The sequence below is a fragment of the Triticum aestivum genome, chromosome 4A, assembly GCF_018294505.1.
Source record: "Triticum aestivum cultivar Chinese Spring chromosome 4A, IWGSC CS RefSeq v2.1, whole genome shotgun sequence".
Taxonomy (NCBI): Eukaryota; Viridiplantae; Streptophyta; class Magnoliopsida; order Poales; family Poaceae; genus Triticum; species Triticum aestivum.
In genome coordinates, this window is record NC_057803.1 from 27,216,490 (window position 1) to 27,223,834 (window position 7,345).

Here is a 7,345-nt window from a genome sequence, read left to right on the forward strand (position 1 = left end):
CTCAACGCGCATAGACAAGTGGCAATTTTTTCTCATCTTGAATTATACATGGTTTCTTTAAAAACTATCTTTTTGCACGACAACTTTTTCACCTAAATTCCTCTCTTTTACAGACGATCATCTTGCTACATCTGTCCAGGATACGGCACAACGGAGAAACAGGTGCAGACGTGCAGCAGGAACCCGCTCCAAGGATTCTTTTTAGATTAAGACCCTGCGTAAACCTTTTTTACTCTCTCTTGTTGATACATATCCACCGTTGAGAAGGATGCTGACGTCTTGGCATGTGGTCACGCCAGAACAATGCACGTACCTGGACACAAGGGGCTTCTTACAAAGGCCACTATTTAGGCCCGGTTTAGACCACAAAGACCGAATACCTTAGGGAGTGTTCGGCGTCGCGAGTTTGGCCCTATATGCATCAGCTCCGAATCATTGTCTTTGGTCAAATGTTGGGTTTGCCCCGCTCCTGTGTTTTGGTGCCTTATGTTCCGCTTTACCGGCTAAGGTAGCACCAGGAGAACTACTGCGATTGTGCCCTGGTTCATCCGGACGAGCACCTCAGTAGAGAAAGCCGAAAACTGACTGTCATGATATAGCGTGAGACTGGTCAACCACTCGATGACCTGTTGGAATGTTAGAATTCCTCCGTCTTAACGAAGGGCCGTTTTCCGGCCAGGCATGTACCCACCCCGGGATCGGGAGAGTGCGGAGCCACCAGGGGCTATCTAGTAGCCCCACTGTCAAACTCCTATGGCTAAGTGAAAGTGCTAAAGCATTATAGTCCGGTTGCCTCGCTCGCCCCGCTATCACCTCCTTAATAGGAACAAGACATTGGGTTAAGTGTGAACACGTGTTTTTTGCGAGCACCTCTGCATTATATGCGTGGGGGTTGAAGCCGACGGCTGCAATCTTTCAGGTTATACACATGTATACATAAACGGCCGCCCAGGAGGCATCATATTACTTTCAGGCAGAAGTATAAAAATAGCCTTATAAAAATTTATAAAAGCATTTCGCTTACAATGAGATTACATATCACTCAAACATAATATTTTTGAGCACTGGGTCTCTATCAAACGAGCACCCTCAAGAACTTCTTCAAAGTAGTGCTCAGCAGCCATTCGGCCTATGGCCGAATCCCGCGCTGCAACAGTGGTAGCATCCATCTCTGCCCAGTATGCTTTAACACGGGCAAAGGCCATCCGTGAGCCCTCTATGCACACCGACCTCTTCATCGCATTAATGCGCGACACCACGTCAAGGAACTGATGCACCAAGCTGAAATAGCTGTTCAGTTTTGGCCTTTCCGGCCATAGCTGATCCACAACAGACCTCATGGCGAGTCCAGACAACCTATTCAGTTCGGCCCATTCGGCTAATTGGTCAGTCAATGAAAGCGGACGCTCGGGAGAATGGAATTGTGTCCAAAACAGCTGGTCCACTTCACGGTCCGTCTGACCCTGGAAGTACTTGGCCGCATCGGCAGCGCTCGCCGCCAAATCCATATACACATCCTCCGAACTCCACAGCCGATCCAGAGGGGCATACCGTGGATCTCCGAACTTCCTCCGCAACATAAAGGATTTCCCAGCTACAATATCCCCAGCTTCCCGTAGCTCCTCCTTCTTCGCCCTCATAGCAGAGCGGATGTCTTTTCTCGTCGCAGCAGCCTTCTCAAGGTCCGATGCCTTCGCTAGGTTTTCCTTTTCAAGAACCCGACAACGGTCGGCGGCGGCTTTTAATTCTATGGCCATCTTGGCCGTCTTATCTCGGCTCTCGCCATGCGCGGCCTTCTCGGCTCTCAACTCTTCGGCCGCCTTCAAAGCAGCCGCACTACTAATCCTCGCTTGTTCCTTGGCTCGGGCAAGTTCTGCCCGCAAGGCTTCAATAGTGGCAGCTCCATCTGCAGTCACAACATATTAAAGATACTGGCATCATGCTGCTCTTACTATGTGGCATTTACCAGATAATGACACTTACCCTGTGCCTCGTCAAGCCTTTTCTTAACAAGCTCGATGTCGGCGTCTGCCGCATCCAACTGTCGTTTTAAATGGGCAAACTCGCTAGTCCGGCTAGCCACCGGAGCTTCCATCACCTGCACATAGAGGCGGTATGGTTATTACCTGGGAATATGATCCTCTGTTCGTCGTCATTTCCGACGACAACCAGAGTCTCAGGGGCTACTATCTACATAGGGCACACCTAGCATGTGCAGGACTATCATACATTATTTTACGTACCTCAAAGCCTGTCAGTAGACTCATAAACGCTTCATGCAATCCGCTTTTGGCGGACGAGATTCTCTCCATCACCGTATTCATCAGCATACGGTGTTCATCTGAGATGACCGCTCGCCCCACCAACTCCCTGAGAACATCCGATCGCACACCAGACGGTGCCGGACTCTTTTGTCTGCTCTCTTCAGGAGCCGGACACTGGGAGCTTTGGGGGTCAATGGGATTATCTTCTGGCTTCACCGGACTCGGAGAGGCCCTCCGCGATGACACTTCGAGGTCGCCCGCTTCTAGAGCGGAGGAGTCCGGAGGAGGCGTTTTGCTCTCCATCATCTCTAGAAGAAGATCCCCTGAAGACGAGCTCATTTGAGAGGGGCTAAGGCCCGAACTGCAAAGATATATGCGGTGGTTATTTTCTTAGAAGAAAAAGATGGTATACTTGTACTATTAAAGTTTCGGGTCACTTACGACTCGCTGGAGAGTTGACCCCCCCCCCCCACGGACTTTGTGCGGCAAAAGCACCCCCCGAGGTAGGACCCTCTGTAGGAGACTTCTCCCGTTTGGAAGCTTCGGCTTCCGGATCCCCGGGCGCAGTCCTTTTCCTCCTCCGGTCGTCTTCCTTCATGGAGACGCCCGCTCCCTCGGTTAGAATGGGCAGCGTTGGGGGCCCGCGTCCGCCCGTATTATCCTCCCCCGTATCTTCCTTCAAGGGCTCCGGGCAAGGTGCGACCTGGAGCATCTTTTCCAATACTGGATTGTTCAAACCCTCAGGGAGGGGGGCCGAACACCGAATCAACTTCGCCTTTGTTAGCCAGCCCTGGTCAAAAAGCAAACTCTCAAAAATAACTTCGTAACAAATGAGAGATAGTATGTTCGGCCAGAAGATTCCTTACCTGTTCGGCGGCGCGGTTACTGCTCAGGCCCACGTCCTCGGTGATTTCTGGACACTCTACCTGAGGTCCGAAGAATGACTTGTACATCTCCTCATGCGTCAGGCCAAGGAAATTTTGAATGACACGCGGTCCCTCGGGATTGAACTCCCACAAGCGAAGGGGCCGGCATTTGTAAGGCTGGACTTGACGAACCAGCATAACTTGTATTACCACAACCAAACTAAAATCTCCATTGAAGAGATCTCGAATGCGGCTTTGCAGTATAGGCACGTCCTTGGCTGGACCCCAGCTCAGACCTCTGTTGATCCATGACATCAGTTGTGGTGGAGGGCCCGAGCGGAAAACAGGGGCGGCCGCCCACTTGGCACTTCTAGGAGCCGTGATGTAGAACCACTCGTGTTGCCACAATTCAGACACCTCTGGAATGGAACCTTTGGGCCATGGAGCTCCCGTCATCTTGCATATTGAAGCACCTCCGCACGCTGCATGTCACCCCTCGATCATCTTCGACTTTACTTCAAAGGTCTTGAGCCACAGGCCAAAGTGAGGGGTAACCCAGAGGAAGGCCTCACACACGACAATAAATGTCATGATATGAAGAAAGGAGTCCAGAGCTAGATCATGGAAATCTAGCCCGTAATAAAACATCAAACCCCTGACGAAAGGATCCAGAGCAAGGCCTCGACCTCGGAGGAAGTGGGAGACGAACACGAAGCTCTCGTAGGGTTTGGGGGAGGGGACGGCCTGCCCTCGGGCAGGCAGCCGATGCGAAACCTCGGCGGTCAGATATCTGGCCTCCCTCAACTTTTTGATGTCTTCTTCCGTGACGGAGGAAGGCATCCATCGGCCTTGAAGGCTGGATCCGGACATGATTGAAGGTTCGGAGCACCTGACCTAGACTTTGGGCGTTTGAGCTTGAGGTGGGGGAAGGATTCGATTGAGCACGGGAGGGAAAAGATAAAAGCCTTGTCCCTTTATAAAGAGGGTGAATATCAAGCGTCCTCTCCGTGGCCGTTTGGACTTACCTATAGTCTAGGAGTCCTAGAAACGGCTGGGTTACCCACGCCCGTATCGATGAGAATCCCATAATAAGGGGACACGATCTCTGCTTTAACAAGACGTGCCAAGGAAACCGCCTCGCATGACACGCTGAGGTGGGACAGTAAAACGATTCGAATAAAGGCTTGCCCGTGGTGCGATGTCACGCTACGGAATACGTCAGCAGATTAGATTTGTGTAAATATTATTCTCTCTATGGCAATATGTGGAAACTTATTTTGCAGAGCCGGACACTATCTTTGTGTTCAAAATCTTCTATGAAGTACTTGGAGGAGGAACCAGCCTTGCAATGCCGAAGACAATCTGCGCGTCGGACTCGTCGTCATTGAAGCCTGGTTCAGGGGCTACTGAGGGAGTCCTGGATTAGGGGCTGTCCGGATGGCCGGACTATACCTTCGGCCGGACTCCTGGACTATGAAGATACAAGATTGAAGACAGGACAACAATCATACCATAGGCTAGCTTCTAGGGTTTAGCCTCTACGATCTCGTGGTAGATCTACTCTTGTACTACCCATATCATCAATATTAATCAAGCAGGACATAGGGTTTTACCTCCATAAAGAGGGCCCGAACCTGGGTAAAACTTCGTGTCCCTTGCCTCCTGTTACCATCTGGCCTAGAAGCACAGTTCGGGACCCCCTACCCGAGATCCGCCGGTTTTGACACCGACACCTACCCTCCAAAATCATATTTAAGCTAAACATACCATTTGACAAATATATTATGGTGCTTTACATGCAACAATTGCACTTCATTTGTTAATTAGACTTGGGAAATTTATGTTTTAAGCCTATCCTTCAATATCCTGCTAGATTCGCCACTGTCTCTCCCCCTGTATGTACTTGTATCTTGGGAGACAAGACATCGGTCACACCCCTTGTACCTATATATTTGTGCCTACTGCACGATCAATAATTAGTGATACACCAAATCATTCTCTATATGGTATCTATCGCAAGTCGATCCTCCCGCTTCCGCTAACCCTAGCCGCCGCCGCCCCTCCTCCTCGCGCGCCTTCTCCTTCCCGCGCGCCCTCCCCTCCACCGCCATGCCACTTCTCCCCAAGCCGCGCCGCCCGCCCTCCACCGCCGCGCCGCTTCTCCCCAAGCCGCGCCGCCTCCCTCCCCACGACCTCGCAGCCATATCGTCCAACGCCTCCACCTACTCCAACCCCTTCGCCGTTGACCCTGCTGAGATCCGCGACATCAACGTCCATGCACACGTCCCCGTGGTCCTCGACGCCTTCAACTCCATGTACTTCGCGTGCAAGACGTACTTCTCGCTACTCTTCCGTGAGAACAACCTCGTGGATCATGTGGAAGGCATCATGGACTCCCGCGCCATGGTGGACGACGCCGAGTGGACTGCGATCGATGCCACGATCATCCGGTGGTTCTTCACCACCATCTCCAAGGACTTGTTCCACACGGTCATGAGCGCCGACGACGACGCCCGTGCCATGTGGGTCAAGATGAATGGCCTCTTCACCGACAACAAGCTTCAGCGCCGCGTTTTTTTGCAGCAGGAATTTTTTGACTATCACCAGGATGAACAGTCCATTGATGACTACTGCCACCGTCTGAAGACGTTGGCGGATGAGCTCCGTGACATTGGAGCCAAGGTGGATGACGACCTCCTCCTCAGCACGCTCACCGCCAGCCTCAACGAGGACTTCGGCAAAGCCGCCTCCAACCTCACCTTGATGTCGGAGCCCTCCTTCCCCAAGTTTGTGGCGTACTTGCGGTTGGAAGAGCGCCGGATGAAGGGGGTCAAGAAGCGTGTGCAGCATCACGCCCTCGCCGCCGACACCTCACGTGGTGCCCCTCCACCAGCCGCCCCACCCACGCCGCGCTAGCAGCCGCTGCCCCCCCGTGCCTCAGCGGTATTTCCCCCTCCCGCCCACGCCTCCCGCCCCTCCCGCTGCCCCCAAGTAGCTGGGCAGCGGACGCCGCGGCAATCGCCGCGGGGGCGGCCGCAAGCAGCAACAGGCGCCCGGGGGGCTCGTCAGCAGCAGAAGCAGGTGACTCCCCCATGGACGTATGACACCAACCCGTGGACCGGCGTCGTCCACGCGTACTCAATGTCGGTTCCTCGGGCTCCTGCTCCGGGCATCCTTGGGCCTCGCCCGGCGGGCCACCAAGCTCTTTTCGCGGCGCGGAGCACCGCTCCCTGCAGTGGCTATGGTGCCGCCTGCGCCCGCCTACGGGTCCGCGCCGGCCTACGGCGCTGCCGCCGCGACGGCCTATGGGCCGCGCCCGCCTACAGCGCCACCTTGCGTCGGCCTTCGGTGCAGCTCCTGCGCCGTTCTACGGAGGGTTTTACCCTCCTCAGGTACCACCGCCGTGGGACCCGGCCCTGCTCACCGCCCTGCACTCCGCCCCGTCACCGAGCTCTTATGGTGGCGGTGGTGACTGGTACATGGACTCGGGCGCCACTGCTCACATGACTGCTCATCCCGGTAACCTCACGTCTGCCACTCCCGTTCATACTCCCACCCGTATCACCGTTGGTAACGGTTCCTCCCTACCCATTACACATGTCGGTCATATGTATTTTCCATCTACTTCTACTCCTGTCCATATGTCTGATGACCCACAAGTATAGGGGATCTATCGTAGTCCTTTCGATAAGTAAGAGTGTCGAACCCAACAAGGAGCAGAAGGAAATGATAAGCAGTTTCCAGCAAGGTATTCTCTGCAAGTACTGAAATAAGTGGTAACAAATAGTTTTGTGATAGGATAATTTGTAACGAGTAACAAGTAACAAAAGTAAATAAAGTGCAGCAAGGTGGCCCAATCCTTTTTGTAGCAAAGGACAAGCCTGGACAAACTCTTATATAAGAAAAGCGCTCCCGAGGACACATGGGAATATCGCCAAGCTAGTTTTCATCACGTTCATATGATTCGCGTTCGGTACTTTGATAATTGGGTATGTGGGTGGACCGGTGCTTGGGTACTGTCCTTACTTTGACAAGCATCCCACTTATGATTAACCTCTATTGCAAGCATCCGCAACTACAACAAAAGTATTAAGGTAAACCTAACCATAGCATGAAACATATGGATCCAAATCAGCCCCTTACGAAGCAATGCATAAACTAGGGCTTAAGCTTCTGTCACTGTAGCAACCCATCATCTACTTATTACTTCCCAAT